This window comes from Paroedura picta, chromosome 3 (assembly GCF_049243985.1).
Source record: "Paroedura picta isolate Pp20150507F chromosome 3, Ppicta_v3.0, whole genome shotgun sequence".
Classification (NCBI taxonomy): Eukaryota; Metazoa; Chordata; class Lepidosauria; order Squamata; family Gekkonidae; genus Paroedura; species Paroedura picta.
Window position 1 is genome coordinate 4,693,967 of NC_135371.1, and position 16,944 is coordinate 4,710,910.

At 47.5% G+C, this 16,944-nt stretch overlaps 1 pseudogene across 1 annotated transcript in view; it reads right to left on the reverse strand.

Annotated features, from left to right (window-relative positions):
* Positions 1-16,944, reverse strand: part of LOC143834171 (uncharacterized) — a 35,017-nt pseudogene that overhangs the window by 11,133 nt on the left and 6,940 nt on the right. The window contains exons 5-7 of the transcript XR_013229737.1: positions 15,077-16,796; positions 11,457-11,802; positions 3,438-3,810 (exon numbers count right to left, since the gene is read on the reverse strand). The product of XR_013229737.1 is annotated as an uncharacterized LOC143834171 (transcript). The remainder of the gene's footprint in view (positions 1-3,437; positions 3,811-11,456; positions 11,803-15,076; positions 16,797-16,944) is intronic.

The window sequence follows — 16,944 nt, forward strand, 5'->3', positions numbered from 1 at the left end:
AGACACCCTGTGAGGGAGGAGAGGCTGAGAAAGCCCTGATATTCCTGCTGGGTCAGAACAGAACCTGGCAATGCAGAGCACCTGAGGCACTCGTTTTGACAACACTATTTAGACAAAAAAAGCCCCGGGATGTGTTGAGGGGGGGCGGGGAGCGAGGGGCACATCCTGCTCCCCAACAGCCTCCAGCCCGGAGCAGGTTTCTCGGGGTGCAAAAAGGGCCACTGGGGCGCCCCTCTTCGCCCCCCTCCCGCCTCCTTTTCCCCAAAAGCCCCCCCGGGAGCCCTATGAGTGGCGTGGGGGGGGGGGTGACGGGACCCCCTCCCAACTTCCCGGGTCTGCAATTTTGGGCAACCGAGGACTGGGAGGGGAGGGGGTTTCGTCTTCCTCCCAACAGCCAAAGGGGGGAGGGAGGATTAGCCTCCCCCACACAGAGGACGGAGGGGGGTCCTGGGGCTGCAGGAGGCGCCAAGCGGGGAAGGGGCGGGGGAGCAACACCTTTCCCCCCCCCCGTTCCCACCTCCCGCGCCCAGGTGAGGCCGACCGGGAGGCCCGCCGGGAGGGTTGGCACCGCAGCAGAGGCGGGGAACTTTGATTAAGGCGGGGGGAGGAAGAGGAGGGGGTCTGCCCTGCCCCCTCTTCCCTCCAAGGGCTAAGAGGCCGAGCCCCCACCCCTCCGCCCCCCACCTGCAAGGCGCCCCGCTCACCTGGCTCACGCGGCCACTTTCGCTTTCCCAAGGGGGAGGGGCACACAAAAGAGGCCCTTCCCCCCCTTGCCATCCTCCCTCCCACTCTAGGAATCGAGACTCCGTGGTAGATGGAACCTTTGGGAAAGAGAAAGGACTAGAACAGGGGTAGTCAAACTGCGGCCCTCCAGATGTCCATGGACTACAATTCCCAGGAGCCCCCTGCCAGCGAATGCTGGCAGGGGCTCATGGGAATTGTAGTCCATGGACATCTGGAGGGCCGCAGTTTGACTACCCCTGGACTAGAAGCTTCTAATCCACTCTCCCCCCCCCCACACACACACACACACATACACACCTGTTTTTTTAAACGTGTCTTCGGATTGTTTCCACGGGAATAATTCCCCCACGGGGACAGTGCCAGGGAATGTTTTGCTAACGCCCTGTTCATAGAAAGCCAAGCTCTCAGGTTTGGGCTAGCCACCCCCCCCCCCGAGGAATGCCAGCCTCCAGGTGGGACCTGGGGATCCCCCAGCCTTACAAGTCATCTCCAGAATAATTAGGCCAGTCTTTCAGGAGAAAATGGATGCTCCAGAGGGTGTGCTCGAGGGCACCGTGTCCCTCTGCCCTCCCTAGGGTCCATGCCCAAATCTCCAGGAGTTTCCCAGCCGGCATCTGCCAGCCCTGTTTCCCACTCCCACCCCTTGCTGGGGGCCAGGGAGGATCATAGACAGCCAGCATGCCACAGTTGATGCAGCATTGCTACAAGACTTACTATGGAGAAATGCAACCCCACTAAAGGAATCACCGTAGAACAGGGGCTCATGGGAATTGTAGTCCATGGACATCTGGAGGGCCGCAGTTTGACTACCCCTGCCATAGAACATCTTAGAGCTAATATAAGGTGACCAGATTTTAACATTGGTAAAGCGGGACACCATTGACTGGGGGGAGGGGTCTTGATTAAAAATTTGGTCTATATGGAGCAACACAAAAGTTTCATAGAACACAGAGAACGCAAAAATAGCATTGTAATATATTTTTAAAATTTCAACGTAAGTACAATTTGCCAGGTACCCCCAGATGTCCCTCCAAAAGTGGGACAATCTGGTCACCTTAAGCTAATACTGTACACGCTGGAGCGAACACAAAAGCTTCTCCCCGGACTTAAGCTGTTTTGGTTTTCAAGGTGCCACTGGGCTGAAATTTCATTGTGCTGAATCAGACCTATACTGCGACCCTGCTGATTGTATCACGATGGAAAAGAAATTCAAGTCACTAAGAAAATCAGAGCAGAACCCCACTTCCCTGTCAGATATTATTAACTGATGTCCAACACTTATACCACACTTTCCTTCCCACTGGTGACCCAAAGTCTTCATTCTCTCTCGTCTGTGCTATCCTCACAACACTCCTGTGGGTAGGCTCGGCTGAGATAGTTTGGCTAACCCATGCCAGGCAGCGAGCTTCTAAGCCAGAGCAGCGACTCGAACCAGAAGTCCTCCAGGACTCATTCTAACTGAGATATAAGGATTCAAACGCTCTCTTTGACACCCCATTTTCTGGTCTCACAGGTTTTGACCTTGTCTGCTGTGCATTGCTCCCCTCTTCTCTCTGCCCCCGGGTATTTTTCAGCTTTTGGGTCTGTGGCACTTCCCACAGAGCTGCTTTCAGCCTGGCTGAACCTGCTTGGGCCTGCATCATCCGCTCCCGCAGCCCAAGGGGCAGGGGGACCCCAACTCTGTCTCGTTTCCTCCTCCCCCTCACCCGCTTGTAGACATGGCCGCGGCCTCCTTCCCAAGTGGAAGGGACAGAAAGGGGCACTTCCAGTTTTCTCCCTTCCCTCTGGCTCCCTCGCCCGCTCTAGGACTCGTGCTTTTGTGGTGATTCTAACCTTTGGGAGCTGCAAAGACTGGGGGAAATTTCCATAAGTTCCCAGCAGCACCACTGGGGGGGAGCGCTGCTAGCGCCCGTTGCATTCCTGCATGCAACAGGCTTAGATGCTAGTAATAATAATAACGATCATGTTTAATGAGGCTTGATTTGCAAAGAAAAGGCTTCAGCCTGAGAAGCTCAGAATGTGGACAAACTATATTTTTGTGTTTCAGTTTATGGTTGATAGATGAACATTAGTTCGTCAGCTGGTTTGTGCCCATTTCAATGAGCAGTTATGAAGTCACTCCCTTAAGTGAAATTATTTCTGCATTCTGGGAATGGATATGGAGGTTCTCCCATGTTGGTTCTTTAAAACAGTGGTCCCCAACCTTTTTATCACCGGGGACCACTCAACGCTTGACAATTTTACTGAGGCCCGGTGGGGGGGGGTAGTTTACTCCTCTACTCTCAACCGCTGCCCTAACGCTCTCTGATCGCTATGGTAATGTTTAAACATCCCTTCAAAATAAGATACAGACACGCCACAACAATGAACATAAGGAACATTTTATTTTCATGGAAATTTTGACTCATGACCATGACAAATCAATGGGAACCCTGAGCTTGTTTCTCTGAAACAAGATAGTCCCATCTGGGAGTGATGGGAGACAAGGACACCCAAAGTGTGTTGTAAAGGGCTGGGGGGGGGGGGGAGAAGGCGCCCTTCACGGCCCACCTCCAATTAGTTGACGGACCACATGTGGTCCGCAGCCCACAGGTTGGGGATCGCTACTTTAAAACTCTTTCCACAGTCTCGGCACCGATTGGCTCCCATCCTGCATGGATTTGTTGATAGTGAGGTGAGGTGGTCACTCTGACTGAAGTTCTTTCCACACTCTGAGCACTGGTATGGTTTCTCTCTTGTATGGGTTCTCTGATGGAAAGTGAGGGAACCATTCACATGGAAAGCCTTTCCACACTCTGAGCAGTGGTATGGTTTCTCTCCTGTATGGATTCGTTGGTGGGAAGTGAGGATGTTAATGTGAATGAAACTCCAAACACTCAAAGCACTGGTATGGTTTCTTTCCCTCATGGATTTGTTTATGGGAAGTCAGGCTGCTACTGCAACTGAAGCTCATTCCACACTCCGAGCACTGATATGGTTTCTCTCCTGTATGGATTCTTCGATGGTAATTAAGGGTGTCACGCTGACTGAATTGCTTTCCACACTCCAAGCACGGATAGGTTTTCCCTCTGAGAAATCCATCAAGTCTGACATGATCCCTGCCCTTAGTATTTGTTCTCTCCTTCTTTCCACTATATTTTTTGTCTTGACTTTCCTTTGGCTGATCTTGTAGGGCTCTCAATGGATATCTCCCCTTCTTCTGCATCTTCTTCCCATCTGGTCCCTTTTCTCTCCCTTCACAGCTGAACTCTCCTGATTCGGCTCCTCCACCAAATGACATCCTTGAATGTTCCCCCTGAATCTTGGTCTCCCGAAAGTAACCTGAAAGAACAAAGAGAGAATAAGGAAGTAAGTGGAAAGAAGACCTCTCCCTTTCTCATTAGGAAAGAAAATGGATTTCCTATTCTAGGAATAGCAGCATCCCTTCTTATAGTAATTGTTTCGGTCTTTCAAACAATAAGGGGGCTGCAGCTATGAAAGGGACAGGTGGGAACTTTAAATTCACCTTACAGAAAATTGGTAAAGTTGCAAAGATGAGAAGACTTAACCCCCAATCTGTACTATAAGAATAAATACACATCATGAATGGTTTCTTAGTTCTTAGCATGTTGCTTTCTAATTTTTGTCATCTTCGTACAGGAAAATAACAAAGAGGTAGGAAAGCGTAATTAATTAGTTTCTCCTTTGGTCTCAAAGCATCCATCTGGAGAATTTGCCTGCTGCTTGTCTTGATCACTATGTCCTGTGGCTTCTTCAGATCAGTCGAATATTTTGATTATATTCTAACTTTTCTTGGGGACCATGCAGGTTTTTCCTGCAGGCAAAGGGAGTCCACGAAGCATCTAAGCACCTACCTGCCGAACGAGGCTCTTCTGAGGAGTCCTGAACTAAGAGGATTCCTTCTTGAAGGCAGGAGATGAGAGGAGGCCTGGAACTCTGACATCCTTCTGGAAACATAAAAGGTAAGGGTAAGAAACTGCCCGAGATAGACCCCTCCCAGTCCTGCCTGTCCAGACTCCCCCACTCTCCCACCTGCAACAAGTTTGCCGGAGTTTGCCACCCTAACCACACCCATCATCAAAGCCGCCCTGAGTCACTTTGCCTGCCTGCCATACCGGCAACCTTGCTCCCTTTCTAATCTCTGTCCTAAACAAAAAGATGCAGGAAGAAAGCCTACAACGTCTCCAGCATTGGTGTTATGAAACTCCAGGTGAAGCAAGAACAAAACGGCCACTCTAAGAAATTGCTTCATGTAACGTGAGGTCAACCTGGCCTGGGTGATCAAGATCTGGATAAAATAGTGTGACACCATAAACCTAAAAGAACTAACCCTGCCTGGCTTTTCCTCCTCCATCAATTGCGGACCAAGAACTTTAACCGTTCCATAGGGCCTGGGAAAAAGAGCTCTTCTGCCAGGCTTTCAGCTGAAGACCAACAATGGAGGGCCTCCTGTAGCCTGGATCCAGCCCTGTCAGGCAGCCCCACTGCCCCAAGCTCATGGTCTCCACCTTCTCAATTGTTGCAGTTGCTCCTGTTCCTAAGTTATGTCATTGTTGCCTATTAACTGAAATGATTCTTAAGTTCTAGGCTCAATTGTTTTATTGTACATTCTGTTTTATTGGTTCTATGTACACCACCCTGAGATGTCAAACTGAAAGGCAGTATAATAGGGAGGGAGGTTGGTAGACAGATAAATGGATTCTTACCCATAGAGACCACCATCGCATAATTCTCCAGCATGACCTCCTTGTAAAGCGCTATCTGGCAGGGATCCAGCAAGGCCCATTCCTCCATGGTGAAGTAGATGGCCACCTCCTCAAAAGACACCAGTCTCTGGAATCAGAACAGAATTCCCTGCCTGATGAATCTGGATACACAGTCTATGTGGGAGTGTGTGACCGGGATCTCCCACCCACACACAAAGAGATGCAGACAAGGAGGAGGTTTCACATCAGGCTCACCGCTTCAAGGGGGAAGACCCGAGGAGATGACTCCTGGGACCCATAATTCTAGAGTATGGACTCTTCTAGAGGTAGTCCTTGAGAATGGACCACCTAAATGGCTCCTGCGGACCCCCTCTCACAGGAATCTTTCACTTACCTGAGCCATCTGACCGACTGATGGCTCCACGGCAGTGTACGAAAGAGGTGATCCAGGCTGGCTCTCTGTTTTCATTTCACCGCCTGCCAGGGCTAGTGATTTATATCTTTCACACATTTGGTATTCAGACTGATTCTTCTCCTGGAGCTCCCCTCCAGAAGCACTTGGTATGTTCCACCTGGAAAACAGGGCATGAGGCAAATTCTTGTAGTCACAGCTCTGTTCTGGCTTCAGCTCATCGGTCCTGACTTTTCCAGGCCACCAAAACTTCTACAGAGGCTTAGAGGTGACTGGACTCTGCTGTAGTGGCAAGGAAGACCTGTGAAGACCAAGGAGACCAGGGTCCAAATCTATGCAGGCCACCAATCTTCACTACTGGAGTGGTCTTAGGCCAGTTACTCTTGCCGTGAAAACAGGGTGAAAGTGAATGGAAGCAAACCAACTGGGAAACTTCAACTTGATGCTTCTGTAAGTTTGTATACATATAGCCCAAATTACCTATGTTTTTTAGAATTATAGAATAATAGAGTTGGAAGGGATCTCATGGGTCATCTAGTCCAACCCTGCACTATGCAGGGCACTCACATCCCAATCACTCATCTGCTGTAATCTGCCACCGCTCTGCCTTCACAGAATCAGCCTCTCCCTGAGATGGCTACCCAGCCTCTGTTTAAAGATTTCCAAAGATGGAGAACCCACCACCTTCCGAGGAAGCCTGTTCCACTGAGAAACCGTTCTGTCAGGAACTTCTTCCAGATATTTAGATGGAATTTCTTTTGAATTAATTTCACCCCATTTGTTCTGGTCTGTCCCTCTTGGGCAAGAGAGAACAATTCTGCTCCATCCTCCATATGGCTCCCTTTTAAATACTTGGAAGATGGCTATCAGATCCCCTCTCAGTCATCTCTATAGGCTAAACAGACCAAGCTCCCCCAGCCTTTCTTCATTATGTCTTGGTCTCCAAACCCCTCACCATCTTTGTTGCCCTCTTCTGGTTTGATTGCCCTCCTCTGGTTTTTGTTTTCTCGCTGTTTACTCTCAGAAGTCCTGAGTGGCAGGGATGCAAAGAAGTACAATAGAAGAAAACTATTTATTTATTTATTTATTTAGATTTATATACCGCCCTCCCCGAAGGCTCAGGGCGGTTTACATTAAAACTAGTCAACGATACATGAAACAGTCTTCGCATATTATCTCATGAAGGGGGGGGTGTAGGTGGCACAGAGAATTTTGGCTTTATTGTATGTCTCTTTAGTTACAGTAAAGAGCCTCTTGTGGCGCAGAGTGATAAGGCAGCCGTCTGAAAGCTCTGCCCATGAGGCTGGGAGTTCAATCCCAGTAGCCGGCTCAAGGTTGACTCAGCCTTCCATCCTTCCGAGGTCGGTAAAATGAGTACCCAGCTTGCTGCTTGGGGGTAAACGGCAATGACTGGGGAAGGCACTGGCAAACCACCCCGTATTGAGTCTGCCATGAAAACGCTGGAGGGCGTCACCCCAAGGGTCAGACATGACTCGGTGCTTGCACAGGGGATACCTTTACCTTTACCTTAGTTACAGTAATTGAACTTTAATCTAGTAATTCTTTGAAGTGTGCCATTTATCCAGGTTAATATGCCAGAGTGAGGCTCAAAAGGTGTTTTGTGTAGCAGCTCTCTGAGAGAGGTGTGTAAGAGGCAAACAAATCTTTTTGAACCTTTAATGGGGAACTTTAAAAGTGAGTGGTTCTTGTTTCCCTTCCAGTTTTGTATTCAAACTCCTATAACAGTACCCCAACTGGCTCCATTAGCCAATAAATCTGTTTCATATGTGCTGAATCTATGGGGATATAGGGGAAGCTGCTATTCCCCACACCCAACTTTTGATCATTTTCTGGGTCTTGGTATTGTATTGGTATGATATTGTTTGCACAGTTAATTGTGTTTAGGCAAACATCTTTCTTTTTGTATGGGATTCCCAGACTCCACCTAATTTGAAGTAATAGTTACCCCCCATGTTTATATTATTGAAGAATCCTCTGAAGTATGTTTTGGCAGTGGCCAGCAGCGGCTTACAAGTATAAAATATAGTAAAAAAAGAAAAACAATGCTAACCTTTAATAAAAACCTCCCCCACCACCCCACCCCAACAAACTCCATCTGAATTAGTGAGCAGTGTCTCACAAAAACTTCTACCCTGGCATCAATTTTACCAGTTTAAACATACTCCTGCTCTGTTCTTTTCTGCTGCTACGGACAGACTTACAGACCTATCTAGAAAACAACGTCCTTTACTGGTGGGGGAGCTTATAAACACCACCCTCCATGGCAGCCATCCAGGCTTTTCTGCAAGAAACCAGGTCAAGGGAGCATTAGACAAAGCCTGGGAACCCCTGGAAACACCCTCTGCAGCTTCCCTCTTCTTTCCCCATCTCGGTCTCACTAAAAGCCTCTCCGGGAATCCAAAGTGGGCTGGCGGGGAGAGATCCCCTACCAGGGACTCCCCCCCCCCCCCAAATTTGCTGCTGGAGGCCTTCTCAGGACTGGCAAGCGGAGGAACGGAGTATGGGGGGGGCTTCCAGCTGGGCTGGGGAAGGGGATCGGCCTCCCTCCCTCCCCCTGGAGACGCCTCTTCTAAGTGTGGGGTGGGGGGGCTGCCGAGTAATACCCCCCCCCACGGGGAAGAAGAGGGGGAAGCGCCCAGTCTCCCACCCCGGGCGGGGTAGGGGAGGCTCCCTTAGGGGGCGGAGGGGGGGGGGTCCCTGCCATCCCCCCCCCAGCCGACTGGGAGCTCGCGGGAGGGGCTCCGGTCCTGGGGAGGGGAGATCCCGGCTCCTCCCCACCGCCCCCCCCTTGACTCCCTCCCGCCGCCGCCGGGACCCTGGAAACTCACGTGGCCGCAGCCTCCTTTCAAAGCGGAAGGGAGAAAAGAGCACTTCCTGTTTAGTCCCGTCTCTTCCGCCCACTCTAGGAATCACCGTTCTGTGGTTGTTTTAACCCTTGGGAAGCCCAACGGTGCAAAGCGCTTTGCTTGGGGAGGGAAGGGCGATCGCACATATCTTTAAAAGTCGAATCGTGAATTTAGCTGCCGCCTTAAAAATCAACGAAGTTTCCTGTGTACGTGAAAAAGCGCGCAGCACAGAAGAGTTCACGCCACATGGAAAAGAAATAACCGGACTCCAATGTTGTTCTCTTGCTGCAGACCAACTCAGCCGCACACTAAAAAGTCTAATTTCCAATTTCACTGCAACTGGTGTTTACTGGCCAGATCCACTTGCAAACAGTTGCTGAAGTGGCTTGAAACTGCATCATTTAGCATGTGTGAAATCGCCTTATTTCTGTAATGGGTGGCTATAGCTTGTTTGAAAGATCCTGCCACAAATTAGGATTTTTCTGGGAATTCTTTTCTCATTCCCTGCTCATAGAAAGCTAGTATCTCAGTTACCAGTGCTCCTCCAGTTGGTGATGCAAAGCTTGCCTTATACCGAGTCATACCATCAAGGTCAGTCTTGTCACCTCAAAGTGGCGCACTGAGGTCTTTCCCATCACCTACTGCCTCGTCCTTTTCACTGGAGATGCTGGGGATTGAACCTGGGACCTTCTGCATGCCAAGCAGATGCTCTACCGATAATTGCTTTAGGATGCTTTGGGCTGATCCTGCTGTTGAGCAGGGGGTTGGACTAGATGGCCTGTATGGCCCCTTCCAATTCTATGATTCTTTGATTTAGTCCCCAGGCCCTGAGTGCACTGGATAGCTCTTGGAATATTAACAGATGGATACCAGTGGAAGCAGGGGACCTATCACACTGGTATTATGGACTTTAGGTAAGGACATGGCTGAACTGAAATTCAACAAATGCTGTCTGGAGAGAAGGCTTCTTGTTCCAGTTACTTCCAGTGAAGTTCACCATCCTCTGATTCTCTGTAGGTTAATCACCCACGCATCCCCACACAGAAAGACATTGGAAGTTACTGGTCCCAGCCATATGCTCAGGCCCGTTAATGACATCAGGCCATTCAGTTGTGAATGTGGTTCAAAACAGCTGCTTTCACAACCTGGAAAGTGCTAGGAATACCCCTGAACAAGGAGGAAGGTACACAGCTTAAGTCAGATACCAAACCAAAATGCAAATGGTTAGGCAAAATCAAGATTCATTTACTGGGAGCTATCACTTAAACCCTGCCCTTGAGCTTCAATGAGCCTCTTGTGGCGCAGAGTGATAAGGCAGCAGACATGCAGTCTGAAAGCTCTGCCCATGAGGCTGGGAGTTCGATCCCAGCAGCTGGCTCAAGGTCGACTCAGCCTTCCATCCTTCCGAGGTCGGTAAAATGAGTCCCCAGCTTGCTGGGGGGTAAACGGTAATGACTGGGGAAGGCACTGGCAAACCACCCCGTATTGAGTCTGCCATGAAAACGCTGGAGGGCGTCACCCCAAGGGTCAGACATAACCCGGTGCTTGCACAGGGGATACCTTTACCCTTTCCCTTTTATCACTTAAAACACCACACATTTCTATATTCAGGAAGGATAAGAATGTTACCATAGTCCCCAAACTGTACATAGTATGATTTCAAAGGGAAAAACAGCGCTTCAGACAGCATGGCACCACAAGAGGCTCACACAAGGATAAGAATATAGTTTAGAACAGTGGTCCCCAACCTTTTTATCACCGGGGACCACTCAATGCTTGACAATTTTACTGAGGCCTGGGGGGGGGGGAGTTTACTCTACTCTCAACTCAAAGTGTAAAGGGCCGGGGGGGATGAAGTAAAGGGCCGGGGGGGGGGGAAGGCGTCCTTTGCAGCCCACCTCCAATTAGTTGACGCACCACATGTGGTCCGCAGCCCACAGGTTGGGGATCGCTAGTTTAGAATAAAGAAGAAGAGTTGGTTCTTATATGCTGCTTTTCCCTACCCGAAGGAGTCTCAAAGCGGCTTACAATCACCTTCCCCTTCCTCTCCCCACAACAGACACCCTGTGGGGTGGGTGAGGCTGAGAGAGCCCTGATATTCCTGCTCGGTCAGAACAGTTTTATCAGTGCTGTGGCGAGCCCAAGGTCACCCAGCTGGCTGCATGTGGGGGAGCGGGGAATCAAACCTGGCATGCCAGATTAGAAGTCCACACTCCTAACCACTACACCAAACGTTTTTCAGTCATAGCAATAAAGGAGGTTTTCATAAATGTGGACTGTTTGATGAGAGGAGAACACCTGTTTGTCTTTCCACACACTTAGCACTGATACGGTCTCTCTGCTGTATGTAACATTTGATGGAAGGTAAAACATGGACTCTGCCTGAAGTTTCAACCACACTGTATGAATTAATTCATGTGCATGGATTAATTCTGTATGGATTAATTCCTGCAAAGTGCAGGGGGTTGTACTAGATGACCCAGTAGGTAACTTCCAAGTCTATTATGATATGCTTCTATGTATAATGAGGCTTGATTTCCAAAGAAAAGGCTTACTCCAGCCTGAGAAGCTAGGGATGTGGACAAACTACATTTTTGTGGTTGGGTTTATAGTTGATGGTTTATGCCCATTCTAATAAGCAGAAATGAAGTCACTCCCTTAAGTGAAGTTATTCCTGCATTCTGAGAATTGATACGGAAGTCAAAACTCTTTCCACAGTCTGAGCACTGATCTGGTTTCCTGCATGGATTCGTTGATGGGAAGTGAGGGAACCACTCAATCGGAAACTCTTCCCACACTCCAAGCACAGGTATGGTTTTTCTCCTGTATGGATTCGCTGATGGCCAGTGAGGTGTGCATGCTGAATCTGTTTCCACACTCTGAGCACTGATATGGTTTCTCACCTGTATGGACTCGTTGATGGGAAGTGAGAGGGCCAAACTCACGGAAACTCTTTTTACACTCTGAGCAATGGTATGGTTTCTCTCCTGTATGGACTCGTTGATGGGAGGTGAGGTGTGTTCTCTGACTGAAACCCTTTCCACACTCTGAGCACTGATATGGTTTCTTTCCTGTATGGATTAGTTGATGGCAAGTGAGGTGTTTGCTGACAGGGGCTCATGGGAATTGTAGTCCATGAACATCTGGAGGACCACAGGTTGACTACCCCTGTTCTAAAGGACAGGAAAGAGCGAGAGACCAGGAGTATCTGATAGTTTCAGATGGTTGGAATGATCCTGCCGCAGAGCAAAACATAGTGAGGTGTCTTGGGAATTTCTTTGCAAATCCCCTGCTCTAGAAAGCTAGTACCTCAGTTCTGAGTTACCAATGCTCCTCCAGTTGACTGTGAGAAACTGCCTTACACTGAATCAAATCGTAGCCAATCAAGACCAGCATTGTCTACTCAGACTGGCAGCAGCAGTCCAAGACCTCAGACTGAGTCCTTTCCACTGCAGATGCTGGGGATTGAACCTGGGACCTTCTGATATTGATAGGAATAAAAAATCCAGTATTACCCTCAGTATTTTTAACAGTAAACCAACCTTGTCAAAAGCCTTACTGAAATTCAGATAAACACCGTCCCTTGACATAATAAGTCTGTCACTTGGTCAAAGAAAGAAACCAGGTTGGTCTGGCAGGCCCATGTACAAATGATCGCATTTTGAACCAGTTGCAGTTTCCAGAGTAGGGATAAGGGACGGCCCATGTAGAGCGAGATACAGTAATCCAGCCTAGAGATGACTGTTGTGTGGGTCTCAGTGGCTAGGTGACAGGTAGGGTGCTAGAAGTTTAGCTTGGCAGAGATAGTAGAACCCCAGCTGAGCTACTTTCATGACCTGAACCTCCATTGATACAGACAGCACATTAACGCAATTACATTCAAATACTTGTAAGAGCAGAGAACAGCAAGAGTCCAGTAGTACCTTAAAGACTAGCATTTGTGGCAGGGTAAGAGCTTTTCCAAAGAAGTGAGCACAGACTTGGGTAAGCCTCTCCCCTGCCGCTTTTCAATTTCATTGCAACTGGTTTACTGCAACTGGACGGGCCAAATCATCTTGCAAACAGTTGCTGAAGTGGATTGAAACTGCATCATTTAGCATGTGTGAAATCGCCCTCTCTTTCTGGAATGGGGGGCTTCAGGTGGTTTGAGAGACTGTGTCACAGAGCACCTACTGCCTGGTCCACTTCACTGGAGATGCTAGGGATTGAACCTGGGACTTTCTGCATGCCAAGGAAATGGTCACTGTTCTCTGATTCTTTGTAGGCGTAAGTCACCCTCCCACCCACCCTTATTGGAGGTTACGACTGGTTCCAGCTTGTTAATCACGCAATTGCCAGGGATTCTCCGAAACAACAAAGGAGAAACATAGTGTAAATAAGACAGACACAAAAACAAAATAGAACACCGTGTATGCAACATTGAAATTCATTTATTACAAGCTGTAATACCACACAAGTATTTATTCAGTAAGTAAAGGATAAGGACATTAAAACATTCCCCAAACTGTCCATAGCATGACTTCAAATGGTCAATTGTTGCTTCAGCATTTCTGCTATGTCAGTCAGGTGCTGAAACTGTTGATAAAGAACAGCATCCAAAATGTACAAATTTAAAGATGGACTCCAGATAAAGGCTGTCTTAGAAATTGTCAGTTTGTCACTAGTTCTCTTAGCCAACGTTCTTCTTCAATAGAGGCATTTCAAGCACTGTGGTCAACTTAAGTGGGATTCAAGCCTTCCGTGCTGGTCTCAAGCCTTAACCTTTATGACAGGAAAATGCCTTCTTAGCTTCTACACAGGCCAGCCTTTCGATATTCTTCACTGACACACCCAACCTCATCAGGGTCAGGCAAGGGAGGAACTGTGAGTAGCCCTTTAAGCAGCGTGCTGGAGGAGGCAAGGCAGCCATTTAAAGAAGGCAGAGAGGAAGGCTAGAGGGCAGCCTAGGCCAGTCATACTCAGCTGGCATTACCTCCTGTCAATCAACCCAGGAGGGTGGGGCAACCTCAGGGGACAGAAGGAGAAGGGGCCATCGCAGGCGAGACAGTGTATTTCAGAAGGACAGGGGACTCAGGCCTGGGAGGACAGGTCAGCCCTCCTAGTGTTATTTTTTAAAGTTATATTACAGACAAACAAAAAACACACCAGAAAAACACAACAGGGCAAATCCATCCGATTACACAGATGGATTGTTCTGACCACGAAATTCACAAGCAGCATAGAAATAAGCAAGACAAAACCACAAACTAAACAAAAAACAAAAGGAACTAAGCTTTTGTCCAAGCTGGCATTCTTTCTACGTAAAAAAACTGAATCCAGTTCTAAACAATGTCATATACGCCAACTGGATCCAATATTAAAAAAGACACCACCACCTGCTACAGAGGAGGGGAAGAGAAAGAGAAGGGGAAGACTATGTCCATTCTCCTCCTTCCCCACCCCAAAAGCTGTTGGTTAAATAGCCAGATTTTTGCCTTGTTGGAAGTACTTCTTCCTGCAATTTAATCCAAACAGCTGAGTGGTGGGGAGCTCCCCACTAGAAAGCTCTCTTCCACCATGAACTACATCAAAATACATGGCTGTTGCGTCTTCAGTTTGCAAACTTTGCATTGCAAACTGCAAAACAGATAAATTGATGGACGAACACTATGCCCATTCTTACAGTTTTATGAAGTCAGTTCTTTACACAGCATCCTTAAAATAATATTGGCATGCTATTCCAACTGAAGTTTTTTTCTGTATGCCGAGTATTCCTATGGTTACTCCCATGTGGTTTCTTTGAAACTCTTTCCAAGCTCTGAGCACCAATTTGGTTTCTATCTTGTATGAACTCCTTATGAATTCTTTAACGGGAAATGAGGGTCAAAATGTGAGTGAAAGACGTTCTATACTGATATTGATATTGGTATTGATATGGTTTCACTCATGTATGAATTCTTGGATGGGAAGTGACAGCATCACTATGGCAAGGATTAGTAGAAATTCACTGAAATTATAGGAAACGAGATTCCACTTAAAAATTAGAACGCATTTCTGATCAACGCTGTTCACAGATGGAATATGCTGTATACTTCTTTGAATGTTTTTAGAAGGAAAATGGATGAGCACATGTCAGAAATGTATGGTTTTTAAGTTCCCGAGAAGTTGAGGGGCTACACTGGATGACTAACTGTGGTTCTCCAGATTTTAATAGAATATAATTTCCATAAATCTCTGCCAAGTTGCCACAGTTTGGCCACCCTTACCCTTCTAGCTCTTACTCTTCTAGCTCTGTGTGATTATGGGACTCTAATTTGTTCTCATAGAAACTCTTCCCACAATCTGAGCACTGATATAGTTTCTCTCATGTATGAATTCGTTGATGGGAAGTGAGGTTGCTCTTCCGCCTGAAACATTTTCTACACTCAGAGCACTGATATGGTTTCTCTCCTGTATGGATTCTTTGATGGGAAGTGAGCTTCGCATTCTGACTGAAGCTCTTTCCACACTCTGAGCACTGATATGGCTTCTCTCCTGTATGGATTCGCTGATGGGAAATGAAGTTGCAACTCCGACTGAAGCTCTTTCCACACTCTGAGCACTGATAGGGTTTCTCTCCTGTGTGGATTCTTTGATGGGACGCGAGGTATGAACTGTGACTGAAACTCTTTCCACAGTCGGAGCATTTATATGGTCTCTCTCCTGTGTGGATTCTTTGATGGGAAATGAGGGCATCACCCCGAAGGAAACTCTTCCCACACTCTGAGCAGGAATATGGTTTCTCACCTGTATGGAGTCTTTGATGGGAAGTGAGGCCACTACTTTGAGTAAAGGTCTTTTCACACTCTAAGCACTGATATGGCTTCTCTCCTGTATGGGTTCTTTGATGGGAAGTGAGGGAGCTACTCACACGGAAACTCATTCCACACACAGAGCACCGATATGGTTTCTCTCCTGTATGGATTCTCTGATGGGAAATGAGGGAGCTAGTCTCACGGAAAGTCTTTCCACACTCAGAGCACTCATGTGGTTTCTCTCCTGTATGGATTCTTCGATGGGAAGCGAGGGCACCACTCTCACGGAAACTCTTTCCACACTCTGAGCACTGATACGGTTTCTCTTTTGTATGGGTTCTTTGATGAGAAGTGAGGATGTCTCTCCGACTGAAGCTCTTTCCACACTCTGAGCAACAATATGGTTTCTCTCTTGTATGAATTCTTTGATGGAAAGTGAGTTGTGTACGCTGACTGAATTTCTTTCCGCAGTGGGAGCACTGATATGGTTTCTCTTCTTTATGGATTCTTTGATGGATAGTAAGGCTGTCACTTCGACTGAAGCTCTTTCCACACTCTGAACACTGATATGGTCTCTCTCCTGTATGGATTCTTTGATGGGAAGTGAGGTGTGCACTCTGAGTGAAACTCCTTCCACACTCTGAGCATTGATATGGTTTCTCTCCTGTATGAATTCTTTGATGGGATATGAGGTTATAATGCTGACTGCAACTCTTTCCACACTCTGAGCACTTATATGGTTTCTCTCCTGTATGGGTTCTTTCATGGGAAGAGAGATGCGTAGTGTTACTGAAGCTCTTTTCACACACTGAGCATTGAAATGGTTTCTTTCCTGTATGGAGCCATTGATGGGAAATGAGGGGAGATCTGTTACTAAAGTGCTTTCCACACTCTGCACACTGGTATGGTTTCTCTCCTGTATGGATCCTTTGATGGTAAGTGAGGGCATTATTTCTACGGAAGCTCTTTCCACAGTCTGAGCACTGATATGGTTTCTCTCCTGTATGTATTTTTTTATGGGAAGTTAAACTTGAACTCTGACTGAAATTCTTTCCACATTCCAGGCATTTGTAACATTTTCCTTCTCTGAGAATGCCCTTATGTCCATGTTTTCTGCTCTTAGTGCTTTTTCTTTTCTGGTGTTGGACAGCACTGGATGGATCTCCCTTCTTCTGACTCTTCTCCTTCTCCTCCCTCTGTCCTCTGTCTTCACTGCTCCACTGTTTTCTGTCTGTTACTCCACCAAGTGACATCCTTGAATGCCCCCCCTTTGTTGTAATCTCCAAAGCATCACCTGAAGGAATACAAGGTTAAGAATGAAGTGATGGGATGGAAGACTTGTACATCTCTCTTCAGGAAAACAAGTGATTTTTAAACTATATTTTTTACTATATATATCATGATATATGATATCATTTCTAAAGGAAAGGAAGTGAAATTGG